Raw genomic sequence first — 21472 nt, 5'->3', positions numbered from 1 at the left:
CCTGTTATCTGTAAGTGGAAATGATTTAATTAAACCTATTCAGCTTCACAAGTGGGGAAACGTTCAAGTCATGCATCAACTCAACAACAAAAAAGGAGACCTGTTGCTGTTTATTTCCCTCCTCCAGTACCCCCAAAAGCACACATTTTTGTTGTAGGTTCAGACTACCTCGCCTGATTCAACTCCTTCACGGCTTGATAATTAGTTGAATCAGGTGTGCTTGTCCACGGCTACAACAAAAATGTGTACTGTTGGGGGTACTGGAGGACTGGCGTTGGGAAACACGAGCTACATGTCTGCAGTACCGTACTAAATCCACTTGATGTCAGCATCCCCTTTCAGGGGCCTGGCGTGGTTGGTGCTGCGGTCGGTCTTATGGCTCCATGGTGAGTTTGTATTTGTATTTATTATGGATCCCAATTAGCTGCTGCCAGAGCAGCAGCTACTCTTCCTGGGGTCCAGCAAAATTAAGGCAATTTCTATTTTTATTTTTTTTACATTACAATACATTCACAGATTTCACAACACACTGTGCCCTCAGGCCCCTATTCCACCACTACCGCATATCTACAGTACTAAATCCATGTGTGTGTGTGTGTGTATATGCATGTGACTGTTTGTGTTGCTTCACAGTCCCTGCTGTTCCATACGGATTTTTTAAAAATCAAATTTTACTGCTTGAGTCAGTTACTTGATGTGGAATAGAGTTCCATGTAGTCATGGCTCTATGTAGTACTGTGTGCCTCCTATAGTCTGTTCTGGACTTGGGGACTGTGAAGAGACCTCTTGTGGCATGTCTTGTGGGCTATGCATGGGTGTTCGAGCTGTGTGCCAGTAGTTTAGACATACAGCTCAGTGCATTCAACATGTCAATATCTCTCATAAATAAAAGTAGTGATGAAGTCAATCTCTCCTCCACTTTCAGCCAGGAGAGATTGACATGCATATTTTTAATATTAGCTCTGTGTACATCCAAGAGCCAGCCGTGCTGCCCTGTTCTGAGCCAATTGCAATTTTCATAAGTCCTTTTTTGTGGCACCTGACCACACGACTGAACAGTAGTCAAAATGCGACAAAACTAAGGCCTGTAGGACCTGCCTTGTTGATAGTGTTGTTTAAAAAGGCAGCGCATCGCTTTATTATAGACAGACTTCTCCCCATCTTAGCTACTACTGCATCAATGTTTTGACCATGACAGTTTATAATCTAGGGTTACTCAAAGCAGTTTAGTCAGAGTGTCTGCTTGCTCAATTTCCACATGATTTATTACAAGATTTAGTTGAGGTTTAGGGTTTAGTGAGTGTTTTGTTCCTAATACAATGCTTTTAGTTTAAGAAATATTTAGAGCTAACTTATTCCTTGCCACCCACTCTGAAACTAACTGCAGCTCTTTGTTGAGTGTTGCAGTCATTTCAGGCGCTGTAGTAGCTGACATGTATAGTGTTGTGTCATCCGCATACATAGATACTCTGGCTTTACTGAAAGTCAGTAGCATGTCGTTAGTAAAAAATTTAAAAAGCAAGGGGCCTAAACAGCTACCCTGGGGAATTCCTGATTCTAACGGGATTTTATTTGAGAGGCTTCCATTAAAGAACACCCTCTGTGTTCTGTTAGACAAGTAACTCTTTATCCACATTATAGCAGGGGGTGTAAAGCCATAACACATACGTTTTTCCATCAGCAGACTATGATCGACAATGTCAAAAGCTGCACTGAAGTCTAACAAGACAGCCCCCACAATAATTTTATCAATTTCTCTAAGCCAATCATCAGTCATTTGTGCAAGTGCTGTGCTTGTTGAGTGTCCTTCCCTATAAGCATGCTGAAATTCGTTACCTGTGAAATAGTATTGTATCTGGTGTTTGACCTGTGAAATAGTATTGTATCTGGTCAAACACCAGATACACCTTTACATACACCTTAGTCAAATACATTTAAACTCAGTTTTTTCACAATTCCTGACATTTAATCAGAGTAAAAATTCCCGGTCTTAGGTCAGTTAGGATCACCACTTTATTTTAAGAATGTGAAATGTCAGAATAATAGTAGAGATAATAATTTATTTTCAGCTCAATTAGTATTTGGTAGCATTGCCTTTAAATTGTTTCACTTGTTTTTAAACAATTTAAAGGCAATGCTAGGTCTTGGCTGATTTCTTTTGATTTTCCCATGATGTCAATCAAAGAGGCACTGAGTTTGAAGGTAGGCCTTGAAATACATCCACTGGTACCCCTCCAATTGACTCAAATTATGTCAATTAGCCTATCAGAAGCTTCTAAAGCCATGACACCGTTTTCTGGAATTTTCCAAGCTATTTAAAGGCACAGTCAACCTAGTGTATGTTAACTTCTGACCCACTGGAATTGTGATACAGTGAGTTATACGTGAAATAATCTGTCTGTAAACAATTGTTGGAAAAATTACTTGTGTCATGCACCAAGTAGATGTCCTCACCGACTTGCCAAAACTATAGTTTGTTAACAAAAAATTTGTGGAGTGGTTGTAAAACGAGTTTTAATGACTCCAACCTAAGTGAATGTAAACTTCCGACTTCAACTGTACATGTAGGTAAAGTTAAAGTGACCCTAACTCAATGTAATACCATCTACTGGCAAATGAAAGGGTGACATTTTAATGCTGGATGGCTTTGTACACTGATAAAAGCGTGGCTATATTTCATAAGATTCTGTCCCTATGTTGGCATGCTGAGTGGAATTGTTTGATCATTTTTGTAAAGATCAAATGCATCTATAAAGGGGTTCACGGCAGGACTCAAGTATAATGTAACAAGAAGTTAATAGACTTACCATTCCTAGCCTATTTCAAATCAAAGGACCACAATGTTCTAGAAAATTAAAACCCTGTTTATTTAAAACCATAAGTGGTTTGTACTTACACAAAGCACAAGCATTCCAACATTTGTAGACATTTCCATTTGTACAAAACAGTCACAAGGCCACCTTGGTTCTCACTAGCAGACAGGTAAAAAATATATTTTTTTTAATTTATTTATTTATTTAACCTTTATTTAACCAGGTAGGCCAGTTGAGAACAAATTCTCATTTACAACTGCGACCTGGCCAAGATAAAGCAAAGCAGTGCGACAAAAACAACAACACAGAGTTACACATGGGATAAACAAACAGTCAATACAGTCAATAACACAATAGAAATATCAGTATACAGTGTGTACAAATGAAGTAAGGAGGTAAGGCAATAAATACGCCAATAGTGGCAAAGTAATTACAATTTAGCAATTTACACTGGAGTGATATGTGCAGATGAGGATGTGCAAGTAGAAATACTGGTGTGCAAAAGAGCAGAAAAACAAAAATGGGGATGAGGTAGGTAGGTAGGTAGTTGGTTGGATGGGCTATTAACAGATGGGCTGTGTACAGCTGCAGCGATCGGTAAGCTGCTCTGACAGCTGACGCTTGAAGTTAGTGAGGGAGATATAAGTCTCCAACCTCAGTGATTTTTGCAATTCGTTCCAGTCATTGGCAGCAGAAAACTGGAAGGAAAGGCGGCCAAAAGAGGTGTTGGCTTTGGGGATGACCAGTGAAATATACTTGCTGGAGTGCGTGCTACGGGTGGGTGTTGCTATGGTGACCAGTGAGCTGAGATAAGGCGAAGCTTTACCTAGCAAAAACACTGGAGCCAGTGGGTTTGGTGACGAATATGTAGCGAGGACCAGCCAAAGAGAGCATACAGGTCGCAGTGGTGGGTAGTATATGGGGCTTTGGTGACAAAACAGATGGCACTGTGATAGACTACATCCAGTTTGCTGAGTAGAGTGTTGGAGGCTATTTTGTAAATGACATCGCCGAAGTCAAGGATCGGTAGGATAGTCAGTTTTACGATGGTATGTTTGGTAGCATGAGTGAAGGATGCTTTGTTGCAAAATAGGAAGCTGATTATAGATTTCATTTTGGATTGGAGATGCTTAATATGAGTCTGGAAGGAGACACCTAGCCAGACACCTAGGTATTTATAGTTTTCCACATATTATAAGTCAGAACCGTCCAGAGTAGTGATGCTAGTCAGGCGGGCGGGTGCGGGCAGCGATCGGTTGAAGAGCATGCATTTCGTTTTACTAGCATTTAAGTGCAGTTGGAGGCCACAGAAGGAGTGTTGTATGGCGTTGAAGCTCGTTTGGAAGTTTGTTAACACAGTGTCCAAAGAAAGGCCAGATGTATACAGAATGGTGTCGTCTGCATAGAGGTGGATCAAAGAATTACCCGCAGCAAGAGCGGCATCATTGTTATATACAGAGAAAAGGGTCGGCCCGAGAATTGAACCCTGTGGCACCCCCATAGAGACTGCCAGAGGTCCGGACAACAGGCCCTCCGATTTGACATACTGAACTCTATCTGAGAAGTAGTTAGTGAACCAGGCAAGGCAGTCATTAGAGAAACCAGGCTGTTGAGTCTGCCGATAAGAAAACAGTGATTGACAGAGTCAAAAGCCTTGGCCAGGTCGATGGAGACGGCTGCACAGTACTGTCTTTTATCGATGGCGGTTATGATATCGTTTAGGACCTTGAGCGTGGCTGAGGTACACCCGTGACCAGCTCAGCACAGACTAGTAATAAGGGTTGCAACAATGGCGGTGGATAATTTTAGGAAGAGAGGGTCCAGGTTGTCTAGCCCAGTTGATTTGTAGGGATCCAGATTTTGCAGCTCTTTCAGAACATCAGCTGTCTGGATTTGGGTGAAGGAGAAGCGGGGGGGCTTGAGCCAGTTGCTGCGGGGGGTGCAGAGATGTTGGCCGGGTATTTTGGTAGCCAGGTGGACAGCATGGCCAGCTGTAGAGAAATGCTTATTGAAATTCTTAATTATCGTGGATTTATCGGTGGTGACAGTGTTTCCTAGTCTCAGTGCAGTGGGTAGCAGGGAGGAGGTGCTCTTATTCTCTTTACAGTGTCCCAAAACTTTTTGGAATTAGTGCTGCAGGATGCAAATTTCAGTTTGAAAAAGCTAGCCTTTGCTTTCCTAACTGACTGTGTATGTTGGTTCCTGACTTCCATGAAAAGTTGCTTATCGCGGGGACTATTCGATGCTAGTGCAGTACGCCACAGGATGTTTTTGTGCTGGTCAAGGGCAGTCAAGTCTGGAGTGAACCAAGGGCTATATCTGTTCTTAGTTCAAATTGTTTTTGAAAGCGGCATGCTTATTTAAGATGGTGAGGAAAGCACTTTCACAAGCACTTGAACAACCAGGCATCCTCTACTGACGGAATGAGGTCAATATCTTTCCAGGATACCCGGGCCAGGTCGATTAGAAAGGCCTGCTCGCAGAAGTGTTTTAGAGAGCGTTTGACAGTGATGAGGGGTGGTCGTTTGACCGCGGACCCCCAATGGACGCAGGAAATTAGATCCTGGTTGAAAACTGCAGAGGTGTATTTAGAGAGCAAGTTGGTCAGGATGATATCTTATGAGGATGCCCATGTTTACGGATTTGGGGTTGTACCTGGTAGGTTCCTTGATCATTTGTGTGAGATTGAGGGCATCTAGCTTAGATTGTAGGATGGCCGGGGTGTTAAGCATGTCCCAGTTAGGTCACCTAGCAGTACGAACTCTGACGATAGATGGGGGGCAATCCATTCACATATGGTGTCCAGGGCACAGCTGGGACCTGAGGGGGAACTATAACAAGTGGCAACGGTGAGGGACTTATTTCTTGAGAGATGGATCTTTAAAAGTAGAAGCTCAAACTGTTTGGGCATAGACCTGGATAGTATGACAGAACTTTACAGTAGATTGCAATTCCACCCCCTTTAGCAGTTCTATCTTGATGGAAATGTTGTAATTGGGGATGGACATTTCAGAATTTTTGGTGGGTTGGGGAGTTGAGAGGGAAGGAGACAGATGGAGAGAAGGTAAGGAGAGGGCTCTATATAAGCAATAAGACACGAAGGGTTGTGGTATATGGCCAATATACCATGGCTAAGGGCTATTCTTACAAACGACGCAGCGCAGAGTGCCTGAATACAGCCCTTAGCCGTGGTATATTGGCCATATACCACAAACCTCCAAAGTGTCTTTCTGCTATTATAAACTGGTTACCAACGTAATGAGAGCGGTAAAAATAAATGTTTTGTCAAACCCATGGTATACGGTCTGATATATCACAGCTATCAACCAATCAGCATTTAGGGCTCGAACCACCCAGTGTATAATACAGATTAGACAGCTCATTGACAATCTCTGGGTAAAAGTCTCAGGCAAAATGGTAGCTGTATATTGGAGTTTGGAATGGCCCTTCACCTGAATGGATTGGGTTGAAATTATCAATATGGTGATTGCTCCACCTTTCCCTATGATAGACTAAAAGGAATTATCACCACAATGATTACACCTATCCAATCATTTCAGATCTATGAAAGTGTCTGGAATGTAGGAAATAAAAGTGCTTTGGGGATAGGTCTACGATTTGGGGAATTAGTTGAAATAATCCATCTGATTGATAGGACAACTCCATCGTACAGCCTATCAGAGGCAGGGTTGTGTTGAGGGGAGGAGGTCAGTGCGATGGTTTCATGGGGACAGCCGGGGTTGCCTCCTGGAGAGGGACAGAGAGGAGAAACCATTAATAAAGGACACACACACACACACACACAATGATGTATTTTAAAGTATTACAGTACTATAAATTATTTACAAAAAACAATACACCGTAGATCTCCTAAAGCATAGTGTGCACTCTGGAGGAAAATCCAGTTGAGAAATAGTGAGCATTCCTGCTAATACTGACCAGGAAAGATCCCTGTAGAGACAAAGGAATCTTGTGGTGTGTGTATGTGTGTGCTGGCAGAGTGTTCCTGTGATGTGAAACAAGAGAAAAGGGCTTGTACTTTTCCTGGGATAGAGGTAGAGAAAAAGAGAGGGTGAGTTATGGAGGGAGAGTTAGGGAGGGGCTTGAGAAGGAAAGAGGGATGATGGGTGAGGCCCAAAATAATGGTTGGAGAGGAAATTAGGGGGGAGAAAAAAAATGTACAGCCCAAAAGCAGGAGAGGAATGAGTGGAGGAAGAGAAGAAGAAGAGCAGGAGAAAGATATTGCATTAGGAAAGATGGAAAGCGGTAACACAAATCCAAGGCAGGAGAAAGGTTGAGGTGGAGAGAGAGAGAGGTGAGAAATACAAAGGGTCTGTATACTGGGGTTGATAGGAAATAAATGAAAAACACATTTTCCAACAGACCCCCACCCCAGCTCAAATAACCTCTCTCTCTGCAGCCCAATGTTTAGCTGTGTGTGTGTGCGTGCCTGTGTGCATGCTTGAAGTACCACAGCATTAAAGAATTCCAACAAATAGCAAATAAATCAAGTTGAACTTCAATAATAATAAGGTGGGTGCTTATATTTGTCCTATTTCACATACAGTTGAAGTCGGAAGTTTACATACACCTTAGCCAAATACATTTAAACTCAGTTTCACAATTCCTGACATTAAATCCTAGTAAAAGTCCCCTGTCTTAGGTCAGTTAGGATCACCACTTTATTTTGAGAATGTGAAATGTCAGAATAATAGTAGAGAGAAAGATTTCTTTCAGCTTTTATTTCTTTCATCACATTCCCAGTGGGTCAGAAGTTTACATACACTCAATTAGTATTTGGTAGCATTGCCTTTAAATTGTTTAACTTGGGTCAAACGTTTCGGGTAGGTGAATTTTGGCCCATTCCTCCTGACAGAGCTGGTGTAACGGAGTCAGGTTTGTAGGCCTCCTTCCTCGCACACGCTTTTTCAGTTCTGCCCACAAATTTTCTATAGGCTTGAGGTCAGGGCTTTGTGATGGCCACTCCAATACCTTGACTTTGTTGTCCTTAAGCCCTTTTGCCACAACTTTGGAAGTATGCTTGGGGTCAATGTCCATTTGAAAGACCCATTTGCAACCAAGCTTTAACTTCCTGACTGATGTCTTGAGATGTTGCTTCAATATATCCACATAATTTCCATCCTCATGCCGCCATCTATTTTGTGAGGTGCACCAGTCCCTCCTGCAGCAAAGCACCTCCACAACATGATGCTGCCACCCCTGTGCTACACGGTTGGGATGGCGTTCTTCAGCTTGGAAGCCTCCCCCTTTTTCCTCCAAACATAACAATGGTCATTATGGCCAAACAGTTCTATTTTTGTTTCATCAGACCAGAGGACATTTCTCCAAAAAGTACGATCTTTGTCCCCATGTGCAGTTGCAAACCGTAGTCTGGCTTTTTTATGGCGGTTTGGGAGCAGTGGCTTGCTGAGCGGCCTTTCAGGTTATGTCGATATAGGACTCGTTTTACTGTGGATATAGATATGTTTGTACCTGTTTCCTCCAGCATCTTCACAATGTCCTTTGCTGTTGTTCTAGGATTGATTTGCACTTTTCACACCAAAGTATGTTCATCTCTAGGAGACAAAGTGTCTCCTTCCTGAGCGGTATGACGGCTGCATGGTCCCATGGCGTTTATACTTGTGTACTATTGTTTGTACAGATGAACTTGGTACCTTCAGGAGTTTGGAAATTGTTCCCAATGATGAACCAGACTTGTGGAGGTCTACAACTTTTTTTCTGAGGTCTTGGCTGATTTCTTTTGATTTTCCCATGATGTCAAGCAAAGAGTTTGAAGGTAAGCCTTGAAATACATCCACAGGTACACCTCCAATTGACTCAAATTATATCAATTAGCCTATCAGAAGCTTCTAAAGCCATGACATCATTTTCTGGAATTTTCCAAGCTGTTTAAAGGCACAGTCAACTTTTGTAAACTTCTGACCCACTGGAATTGTGATACAGTGAATTATAAGGGAAATAATCTGTCTGTAAACAATTGCACAAAGTAGATGTCCTAACCGACTTGCCAAAACTATAGTTTGTTAACAAGAAATTTGTGGAGTGGTTGAAAAACGAGTTTTAATGACTCCAACCTAAGTGTATGTAAACTTCTGACTTCAACTGTATGTAGAAGTGTGTATTAATACGCATTTGGGAATTGGAAATGTGTTTTTTACATATCCCAACTCCCCGAGACAACCACAGAGAGTGGGGTCACGGTCTGCCATTATCAACAGCATCCCTGGAGCAATTAGGGTTAAGTGCTCTGCTCAACGGAACGATTTTTCACCTTGTCAGTTTGGGGATTCAAACTAGTGACCTTTAGGTTACCGGCCCAACACTCTAACCACTAGGCTACCTGCTGCCCCGAACATCGCCGTCATGGTTACCTGGGTATATTGGAGGGAAATCTGATAAGTCCGCCTGGTGGAGACTGGTTGGTATCAGCGTTGTTGCTGGGTGGTCCATGAAGATGAGGTGCAGCACGGAGGAGACTAACGTCAATGAGGTGGGGCCTCTGGTGGGGCTCTGGGAGCAGAGGCTATATGCTTAGGAGCTAGAGCTGTATTACTGTGAGACCTGAGGGAAGGTGGTTAGCGTTATGATGTGTGTGCACCCATGTGTGTGTGTGTGTGTGTGTCTGTGTGTGTTACCTGCGGCTGGTCGCAGGGGCTCCATGCAGCCAGAAGGAGTCAACAGGAAGAGGTAGAGGAGTAGAGCAGGTGGAGATGTCTCCGATGATGGCCAGCGCCTCCTTCAAGGCAGCGTGAGTCCTCAGCACCTCCTCTCTCCTCTGCTCCTGCTCTGGATACTCATCCATCAACACACACTTCTCTGTTAAAGAGTAGAGCTGCACCAGGAGGTCAATACTGATGTACTCCTTTACCTATGAAGAGAGGAGAAAGAGATGATATATTCCTTCACCAACAGAGAGTTATGAGGGGAGACCGCCGGACAGACACTGACTTACGTTGTTGACCATGAGGTGCATGACGGTCTTGGGCACGAAGTCTCTAATGGCTTTGTAAACGATGTTCATAAAGGTGTCCACCAGGTTCCTGGATGGTCTCTACTTGACGCTCCAACTGAAGGTCCATAGAGAAACTATCACTAGAACTATTACTCTCCTTATCGACCTGGCACAGGAGAGAGAGGGAGGGAGGGAGGGAGGGAGGGAGGGAGGGAGGGAGGGAGGGAGGGAGGGAGGGAGGGAGGGAGGGAGGGAGGGAGGGAAAGAGTGAGAGTTATAGAGAGGTCATGAGCAGATGAGCTCCTGAATATTGCTGCATTTTACAAAAATATAGATTTAGGGTTGTATAAAATTGGATACTACCCTCCACAACATAACCTTCACTCCAAATCAAAACTCCAAACCTACAACCTGATCTTGGACAAATTACCTGGAAGGATTCTGGAAGGAGTTTTATTACCAAGAATTCTTACTGCCAAGGACTAACCAGCAAACTTTCTGACAAACCAGCAAAAGAAGCACAAAAGAAACCCGAAAATATCATCCAACCTGGAAGTATTGTTCAGTCGGAAGCTACTTCGAAAGCCCAGAATGAAAAGAACATTACAATAATTTCTAGATGTTTAACTTTCTAAAGACTGAATGCTAAGTTAAAAGGCTACCAATCTTGAAGAACAGACCTGGCTGCAATATTAATAACCACTGAAGTGTGAAGTAAGAGGTGTGAAGCCCCTGAGCCAAACAATGGCAGCAGAGTTCCTCCCCCACCCAAATGCAGAAGCATCTTTGACCCCCTGCTCCATGGCTTCCCTCTGTGCAGAGGTCACCACAGTACAATATCCCTTGGACATAAAAAAAATGACAAGGCATAGAAAGAGTACAAAGAGAAGCTCCTTATGGACAATCCAGAGACACTTTTTGCTGACTGCTACAAAAATCGTAACGTAAGCAACTTAATCTTCAACACAGACCATCCCTGGACATGGCACAGAGCTATGAGAGCACACTATCCCTCTTAAGAGAGAGGGTATTGGCTGCGGGTGGAAAATCAGAACATATCTTAAAACGAGGACCCTGGGAAAGCCCCGCTCTGTCAACCTGTACAAGAATGGAACAGTGGTGGTGCAGGGCAACTTCATACATTTCCAGAAAGGACTTCTACAAAATCAAAGCAAGAGCACGGCAGGAGAAGCTTTCTCTTGGTGACGAATCCCCCACCCCGAGCAAGTCTGATCTAGGGCTGTTACGGTGACCGTATTGCCGCCACATCGACAGTCACGAGTCATGAAGGCAGTCAAATTCCACCAGCTCTGATGCTACTGATTGATGGTCATTAGTAGCCTACCAAATTTGCTAACTGCCTGGTACTCAGCACTCTATTGTCCCGCTAATCACTCTGACATCAATGCAAATGTGATCGAAAATCGAATCAAACCCAATTTTATTGGTCACATACACGTGTTTAGTAGATGTTATTGCGGGTGTAGTGAAATGCTTGTGTTTCTAGGTACAACAGTGCAGTAATATCTAACAATTTCACAACAATACACACATCTAAGGAATGGAATTAAGAATAAATAAATATTTGGACGAGCAATGTCAGAGTGGCATAGACTAAGATACAGTAGAATAGAATACAGTATATACATATGAGATGAGCAATGCAAAATATGTAAACATTATTAAAGTGACTAGTGTTCCATTATTCAAGTGGCCAGTGATTTCAAGTCTATGTACATTAGGGCAGCAGCCTCTAATGTGCTAGTGATGACTATTTAACAGTCTGATGGCCTTGAGATAGAAGCTGTTTTTCAGTATCTCGGTCCCAGCTTTGATGCACCTGTACTGACCTCACCTTCTGGATGATAGCGGGGTGAACAGGCAGTGGCTCGGATGGTTGTTGTCCTTTATGATATTTTTGGCCTTCCTGTGACATCGGGTGCTGTAGGTGTCCTGGAAGGCAGGTAGTTTGCCTCCGGTGATGCGTTGGGCAGTTTGTGAGGGTTTTAGGTGCCAAGCCAAATTTCTTCAGCCTCCTGAGCCTCCAAATCTCTTCACCACACTGTTTGTGTGGGTGGACCATTTCAGTTTGTCAGTGATCTGTACTCCGAGGAACTTTCCACCTTCTCCACTGCGGTCCCGTCGATAGGGATAGGGGGGTGCTTCCTCTGCTGTTTCCTGAAGTCCACGATCAGCTCCTTTGTTTTGTTGACGTTGATGAGAGGTTATTTCTGGCACCACACTCCCAGAGCCCTCACCTCATCCCTGTAGGATGTCTCGTCATTGTTGGTAATCAGGCCTACTACTGTTGTGTCGTCTGCAAACTTGATGATTGAGTTGGAGGCGTGTGTGGCCACGCAGTCATGGGTGAACAGGGAGTACAGGAGGGCGCTGAGCATACACCATTGTGGGGCCCCGGTGTTGAGGATCAGCGAAGTGGAGGTGTTGTTTCCTACCATCACCACCTGGAGACGGCCTGTCAGGAAGAAAAGGACCCAGTTGCACAGGGCGTGGTTCAGACCCAGGGCCTTGAGCTTAATGATGAGCTTGGAGGGTACTATGGTGTTGAATGCTGAGCTATAGTCAATAAACAGCATTCTTACATAGGTATTGCTCTTGTCCAGATGGTATAGGGCAGTGGGATGGCGATTGCATCGTCTGTGGATCTATTGGGGCGGTAAGCAAATTGAAGTGGGTCTAGGGTGTCAGGTAAGGTAGAGGTGATATGATCCTTGACTAGTCTCTCAAAGCACTTCATGATGACAGAAATGAATGCTACGGGGTGTTAGTCATTTAGTTCAGTTACCTTTGCTTTCTTGGGTACAGGAACAATGGTGGCCATCTTGAAGCATGTGGGGACAGCAGACTGTGATAGGGAGAGATTGAATATGTCCATAAACACTCCAGCCAGCTGGTCTGTGCATGCTCTGAGAACACGGCTAGGGATGCCGTCTGGGCTGGCAGCCTTGCGAGGGTTAACACGCTTAAATGTCTTACTCACGTCGGCCACGGAGAACGAGAGCCCACAGTCCTTGGTAGAGGGCCACGTCGGTGGCACTGTGTTAACTTCAAAGCGGGCGGAAACAAGACTTCGGTGTCCACGATGTGGCTGGTTTTCCCTTTGTAGTCTGTGATTGTCTGTAGACCCTGTCACATACATCTCATGTCTGAGCCGTTGAATTGTGACTCCACTTTGTCTCTATACTGACGTTTTGCCTGTTTGATTGCCTTGCGGAGGGAATAACTACACTGTTTGTATTCGGCCATATTCCCAGTCACCTTGCCATCATTAAATGCAGTGGTTCGAGCTTTCAGTTTTGCACGAATGCTGCCATCTATCCTTGATTTCTGGTTAGGGTAGGTTATAATAGTCGCAGTGGGCACAACTCAACCTACAACATCTCCTATTCACTTTCTGATAAACTCAGTCACCCTATCAGTGTATTCGTCAATGTTATTCTCGGAGGCTACCTAAAAAATATACCAGTCCGCGTGTTCAAAACAATCTGGAAGCGTGGATTCTGATTGGTCAGACCAGCGTTGAATAGTCCTTAGCACGGGTACTTCCTGTTTGAGTTTCTGCCTATATGAAGGGAGGAGCAAAATGGAGTCTTGATCAGATTTGCCGAAAGGAGGGCCTTAAAGGCATCCCAGAAGTTGGAGCAGCAGTGGTCGAGTGTTTTAGCAGCGCAAGTACTACAGTCAATGTGTTGATAGAACTTCGGTAGCGTTTTCCTCAAACTTGCTTTGTTAAAATCCCCAGCTACAATAAATGCGGTCTCAGAATATGTGGTTTCCAGTTTGCATAAGGTCCAGTGAAGTTCTTTGAGGACCATCGTGGTATCGGCTTGAGGGGGAATATACATGCCTGTGACTATAACCGAAGATAATTCTCTTTGGAGGTAATACGGTCGGCATTTGATTGTGAGGTATTCTAGGTTGGGTGAACAAAAGGACTTGAATTCCTGTGTGTTATCACAATCACACCATGAGTAGTTAATCATGAACCATACACCCCCGCCCTTCTTCTTCCTGGAGAGATATTTATTCTGTGAAACAGAGTATGTTACAATCCCTGATGTCTCTCTGGAAGGAAATCCTCACCCTGAGCTCATCAACTTTATTATCCAGAGACTGAACATTAGCGAGTAATATACTCTGAAGTGGTGGATGGTGTGCGCGCCTCCTGAGTCGGACTAGAAGTCCACTCCGAGTACCTCTTCTCCGCCGGCGGTATTTTGGATCAGCCTCTGGAATTAGTTCAATTGCCCTAGGGGGTACGATCAAAGGATCCGATTCGGGAAAGTCGTATTCCTGGTATTAATGCTGGTGAGTTACCGTCACTCTGATATCCAAAAGTTCTTCCCGGCTGTATGTAATAACACAAAACAAATTCTGATAAAATAAGAAATGACACGTAAAAAAACTGAATACTGCAAAGTTGCCTAGGGTCTAGAAGCACGGCTGCCCTATCTATCGTGCCTTTAAACGGCTTGCTGTTTAATGGCGCCGATACACTTAATGAGAGCCCATGAGCTTATGTTGCACAACATTTCTATAGTCTATGCAATTGCGTGAGAAAACAGAGTGATGGCCTATAATAAAAAGAGGAGGTTCCCATCAGCTTTCTATAGGCTAGGCCAACTATATGTATTTCTCAACTTTCCTAATCTTTACAGGAGTATAGCCTACCTGGCCAGTATTTTTTTTAATTTTTATTTCACCTTTATTTAACCAGGTAGGCAAATTGAGAACACGTTCTCATTTACAATTGCGACCTGGCCAAGATAAAGCAAAGCAGTTCGACACATACAACAACACATAGTTACACATGGAGTAAAACAAACATACAGTCAATAATACAGTGAAAAATAAGTCTATATACAATATGAGCAAGTGAGGTGAGATAAGGGAGGTGAAGGCAAACAAAATATATATATAAATAAATAAAAATATAAAAAGGCCATGGTGGCGAAGTAAATAAAATGAAAAAAAGTATTAAAATGAACCATGGGAAAAGCGCCCTCCGTTTGTTATTTAAGTGCATAGATGACATGTATTTTTCCCCCTGCCCCGAGACAGGTGCATAATAATGGTCCATTCTAAATCAAAACAAATTTCACACGTGACCGACCGGCTCGATTCGGTCTTATGTGGCAAAATTTGAAATTGTGTTTTTTACATTTACAAAATTAGACACTCAGAGCAAGAAAATGGTATATCATACACAATAGTTGAGGAACAATGGGAAAGTGATTATGCTTTGAAAGATGATGAACTTGAAAATGTCCCTTGAATGTTTTCGGACACCTAATGGAGAGCTCTTCTTTGTCTACACCCATTCAGCATCGTTCAGACCCTCTAAAGCCTTAAAGAGATGGGTGGGGTTAAGGATTCACATGTGAGGCCATGTACAAAACAACCAAAGCTTTCAAAAGGCTGGTTTATACTACGGGTGGATTCGTAAATTGAATCTGGAGTGCCAGAGTGTGCTCGTTCATAAACTCAGTGTCAGGATTTGGCCAGGATTGTTTTGGTCACTAGATGCCCCCATTGCGGCTTTTTGAACCTTTTGTTTTTCCCTTGTTATAGTTATTAATTGCACCTGTGCCTCATTTCCTTGTAGGTATTTAAACCCTTAGTGTTCCTCAGTTCTTTGCTCTGTGTTTGTATGTTAGCACCCAGCCCCAGCCATGCTGTGAAACTTTATTTCTCTAGTTGGATTTTCCTGAGGTACTCTGGTTTTGTTCTTGTTTATTTTTTATTATTCTTTTTAAAGTTAGTTTTTTCCTGCTGTTCTTACCACTTTGTGGTTTTTCATCTTCTCATGTTCGTTCTCCTCATCGTCTGAGGTAGTGCATGGATCGGACCAATACGCAGATTGATATGAATACATCTTCTTTTATTAGAGACGAAGACGAAACGAACAAATTACAAACTAATACAAAAAACAATAAACCCCAAACGTGAAGCTACAAACGAAAGTGCACACACAGCTACTAACGTTAGACATAGACAATTACCCACAATCACCTAAAGCCTATGGCTGCCTTAAATATGGCTCCCAATCAGAGACAACAATAAACAGCTGTCTCTGATTGAGAACCAAACCAGGCAACCATAGACTTTCCTAAACCTCTCTACTGAACACAACCCCATACACTATACACAACCCCCTAAACAATACACACACACTAAACTAGACAAAACACACAAACATCCCATGTCACACCCTGACCTAACTAAACTAATAAAGAAAATCAATATAACAGAGGCCAGGGTGTGACACATTGTATCTTGGAGGATACTCCTTTTTTCTCTTGGCATTACTTTTGACGTTGTGGATTTATATTTTTTGCCTGAAGATCTTTTTCCTTTATTAAACCACTGTCTCTAGTACTGCTGTGTCTGCCTCATCTTCTGGGTTCTGCCGACTATTAGTGACTGTTTCTCACACCGGGTCCTGACACTCAGAGCATTGTCAGATTGTCTGTACATAAATTCAGAGTGTTCCGCTCTCTGAGCGTTCAGAGTGCACACTGGACGCTCTGGCCGAGCAGTAGGGTTGATTCAAGCGTTCAGACCGAACAACAGCACCCAAGCTAATTGGCTAACGTTGGTTAGCTTGCTAGCTACTTCCAGACACAAATGAGAGAACAGCTCACTCTGACAATTTTACTCGCCCTAGTAGAGCTGGTTAGGCTGTTTTGATGTTATCCAGAGCATTGCTGACTGCAACTGTGTTGCTGGCAACATTTTAATTATGCATTTTTTGCCAACGTTTACTGACACCGAACATATTCAACGGGCGTTGAGCTTACGTAAATTCATCAGTTATTCTGCGCTCTGGCACACTCAGACGAGAGTGCTCTAAAATCACAGCAGATAGCCATAGCAAATTTACCGGCTACGTTATCGACAGTTGTGAACATTCTATTGAAATGGTTACTTGAATAGTAGTGGAGTATTTTGATTAGACATGTAGCTAGGTAACCAGCTAAACAATATATGTGGGGATATATTTTCCAGTACATGTGTTATGCATCTCAGAATAGTAAGCAGAATCAATATATGGTTAACCATGAAACATGTGTGAGCAGAATGTAAGCAGAATCCTTGTGATTGTGCAAAACTGAATAAACACAGTCCTAGCCATTCTTGGTCATGCCTGGTCTTGTGAAGGCCATTGGACAGACACATTGGTTAATCCGTTATAGGGACCATTAGACATGCACCTGTATTAGGAAGGTATGTTAGTATTAACTAAGTACTATTAGACATGCATCTGTATTAGGAACATATATATGTATTATTTTTGCATTGGTACTATGGTGACACCACCTATATAATCTAAGATGAGCATAAATAAGTCAGAAGTGGGCGTGAACAAGTCAGAAGTGAGACTGAAATATAATGCTGGCGAAAGGCTAAAGGGTAATAATAATTTACATAAAGAGGAGTGACTATGTATGTTATGTAAGGGTAAAACTGTATAAAAGGAGAGTGCTGAGACTGGAAAGATCAGTTGGTCCATGGGCCAGCTTGGCTTGTTACTTTGTAATAAAGTATATTTGAATTCACAAGTTCTGGTATCTGAGAAATATTATTGGGACAATATTTCTACGACATGAACCATAATCCCAGCTCATAACGTTACCACCTTGTATGAATCTGCAGGTAGCTAACCAACCAGGTTCAATGTTAGCTAGCTAACATCAAGCTATAACTAGCAATGCAAATGGATCTGAGATACAAGTAATACAATTACACAGATGACACACGTAAAGGTTAGCTAGCGAGTCAGCCAGCTAGCTAGCTAACAGTACACTAACTTGAAATGAAAATGACTTTCAGACAAAATTAGAAACGTGTAATATCTTAGCGAGACTATCTTACCAGTATACAGTGGAAGTCGTAAGATTACATACACTTAGGTTGGAGTCATTTAAAAAAAATAATAAACCACTCCCCAAAATTGTTTTTAACAAACTATACTTTTGGCTAGTCGGTTAGGACATCTACTTTGTGCATGACACAAGTAATTTTTTCAACAATTGTTTACAGACAGATTATTTCACTTATAATTCACTGTATCACAATTCCATTGGGTCAGAAGTTTACAAAAGTTGACTGTGCCTTTAAACAGCTTGGAAAATTCCAGAAAATGATGCCATGGCTTTAGAAGCTTCTGATTGGCTAATTGACATCATTTGAGTAAATTGGAGATCTACCTGTGGATGTATTTCAAGGCCTACCTTCAAACTCAGTGCCTCTTTGCTTGACATCATGAGAAAATCAAAAGAAATCAGCCAATACCTCAGAAAATAAATTGTAGACCTCCACAAGTCTGGCTCATCCTTGGGAGCCAATTTCCAAATGCCTGAAGGTACCATGTTCATCTGTAAAAACAATCGTACGCAAGTATAAACACCATGGGACCACGCAGCCGTCATACCGCTCAGGAAGGAGACGCGTTCTGGCTCCTAGAGATGAACGTACTCTGGTGCGAAAAGTGCAAATCAATCCCAGAACAACAGCAAAGGACCTTGTGAAGATGCTGGAGGAAATAGGTACAAAAGTATCTATATCCACAGTAAAACGAGTCCTGTATCAACATAACCTGAAAGGCCGCTCAGCAAGGAAGAAGCCACTGCTCCAAAACCGCCATAAAAAAGCCAGGCTATCGTTTGCAACTGCACATGGGGACAAAGATTGTACTTTTGGAGAAATGTCCTCTGGTCTGATGAAACAAAAATAGAACTGATTGGCCATAATGACCATTGTTATGTTTGGAGGAAAAAGGGGGAGGCTTGCAAGCTGAAGAACACCATTCCAACCGTGAAGCACAGGGGTGGCAGCATCATGTTGTGGGGGTGCTTTGTTGCAGGAGGGACTGGTGCACTTCACAAAATAATGGCATCATGAGGATGGAAATTATGGGAATATATTGAAGCAACATCTCAAGACATCAGTCAGGAAGTTAAAGCTTGGTCGCAAATGGGTCTTCCAAATGGACAATGACCCCAAGCATACTTCCAAAGTTGTGGCAAAATGGCTTAAGGACAACAAAGTTATGGTATTGGAGTGGCCATCACAAAGCCCCGACCTCAATCCTATAGAAAATTTGTGGGCCGAACTGAAAAAGTGTGTGCGAGCAAGGAGGCCTACAAACCTGACTCAGTTACACCAGGTCTGTCAGGAGGAATGGGCCAAAATTCACCCAACTTATTGTGGGAAGCTTATGGGAGGCTACCCGAAACGTTTGACCCAAGTTAAACAATTTAAAGGCAATGCTACCAAATACTAATTTAGTGTATGTAAACTTCTGACCCATTGGGAATGTGATGAAAGAAATAAAAGCTGAAATGAATCATTATCTCTATTATTATTCTGACATTTCACATTCTTCAAATAAAGTGGTGATCCTAACTAACCTAAGACTGGGTATTTTTACTAGGATTAAAGGAATTATGAAAAACTGAGTTTAAATGTATTTGGCTCAAGTGTATGTAAACTTCCGACTTCAACTGTACATATCAAATACAAATCTTAGAATCAACTATTAAAGATTACCAGATCCCACTGGATTCTCCAATTACATTGAATGAACTACAGGACAAAATACAAATCCTCCAACCCAAAAAAAGCCTGTGGTGTTGAGGGATCCTAAATGAAATTATAAAATATACAAACCACACATTCTAATTGTCTATACTTAAATCATTTTCATCTATACTTTATTGGATTGGGGTGATCAGTCCTTGGTTCCAAATATTGGGGAAGATGCCAGAGTTGAAGATGATCACCGCAATCCACAAAAGTGGAGACAAATTTGACCCCAATAACTACTGTGGGATATGCGTCAACGGCAAACTTTGGAAAATCCTCTGCATTATCATTAACAGCAGACTCGTACATTTCCTCAGTGAAAACAATGTACTGAGAAAATGTAAATAGTATTTTTACCAAACTACCGTATGACAAACCACGTATTCAACCTGCACACCCTAATTGACAAACAAACCAAAACAAAGGCAAAGTCTTCTCATGCTTTGTCGATTTGAAAACATTTTTGACTCAATTTGGCATGAGGGTCTGCTATACAAATTGATGGAAAGCGGTGTTGGGGGAAAAACATAAGACATTATAAAATCCATGTACACAAACAACAAGTTAAAATTGGCAAAAAACACACATTTATTTCCACAGGGCCATGGGGTGAGACTTGGATGCAGCTTGAGCCCCACCCTCCTCAATATATATATCACAGAATTGGCGAGGGCACTAGAACAGTCTGTAGCACCCGGCCTCACTCTACTAGAATCTGAAATCAAATGTCTACGGGTTTGTTGGTGCTCCTGTCCCCAACCAAGAAGGGCCTACAGCAGCACCTAGATCTTCTGCACAGATTCTGTCAGACGTAGACCATGACAGTACATCTCAGTAAGACAAAAATAATGGTGTTCCAAAAAAGGTCCGGTTGCCAGGACCACAAATACATTTCCAGAGTACACAAAAACTATACATACTTCGGCCTAAACATTAGGGCCACAGGTAACTTTAACAAAGCTGTGAACGATCTGAGAGAAGGCAAGAAGGGCCTTCTACGCCATCAAAAGGAACATCAAATTCAACATACCAATTAGGATCTGGCTAAAAATACCTGAATCAGTTATAAAACCCACTGCCCTTTATGGTCTGGGGTCCGCTTACCAACCAATAATGTTCCTAATGTTTTGTGTACATGCACAAACTGTTCCGAACTGTTTCGGATGGGAAGCTGTGAGCAGCCAATGACCGAAGGCAAGGGGAGGGGGTAGTAGGGGGGGACGAGGAAGGAGAGAGGTGAAGGGTAGCCAGGCAGAGAATAAGGGCAGGTGTAGGTTATAGTTAGGTTCAAGGTTAGGAGGTAAGGGGTCAGGGTTAGGCTATTCACAGTTACTTTATAGGTCATGGTTTTAGGGTTAGAGGTTAGAGTCAGGTTTAGAGTTACGGGTCAGGAGTTTTGACTAAGATACTCACAGTGACTTTCTCGGGATAGACTCCGGCTCTCAGCAGAGAAGCTTTCCAGCTGTCTACCTCCTCCTGAGAGCCAAACGCCAGCTCCAGGAACCCATAGTCCTTATACACGTTCCTACAATTACATTGCATACTGTCAGCTACCTCAAACTACATCACCGAGTCAGCAGCTTCAGAAAACAACTATACCCATATCCAAGAACCTCTAGTCCTTATATACCTTCTAACAATTATAACAGATACAATCAAACAGTCACCTTCCTCTCCAGGTTTGAGGTTGTATGCCATATGCATACACACGACTACACCATAGGTCTCACACAGGGCACACACATGTTATCAGAGCTGGAACACACACCTTCACACACAATGAATAACTAAACTCACTCATCCATACCAACAGAGCTTCTTTCTCCCCTCTCTTTATTCATCACCAACCCCCTCTTTTCCTCCCTCTCTCTCTCTCTCTCTCTCTGTCAGGGAGACGCCGCTGCGTCTGACAGAGGCAGGAATCTGGAGCGGTCTAAAACCCATCTGTTAAACACACACACACACCACACACAGGCACACACATCTGTTAATCATTCTCTTTAATCACTCTGTGTTCCTGTCCTTTTGTTTCTCCCTCTCTCATGTTTTCTAAACTGGTATTGTTGGTTGTGTGTGT

General features: G+C 42.7%; 1 pseudogene; it reads right to left on the bottom strand.

The window, feature by feature from the left end:
* Positions 1-9211: 9211 nt before the first annotated feature.
* Positions 9212-21472, bottom strand: part of LOC129854854 (dynamin-2-like) — a 32967-nt pseudogene continuing 20706 nt past the window's right edge.

The sequence above is a fragment of the Salvelinus fontinalis genome, chromosome 5, assembly GCF_029448725.1.
Source record: "Salvelinus fontinalis isolate EN_2023a chromosome 5, ASM2944872v1, whole genome shotgun sequence".
Classification (NCBI taxonomy): domain Eukaryota; kingdom Metazoa; phylum Chordata; class Actinopteri; order Salmoniformes; family Salmonidae; genus Salvelinus; species Salvelinus fontinalis.
The sequence above is the reverse complement of the archived record's forward strand: the minus strand, read 5'-3'. Positions and strand labels throughout refer to the sequence as shown.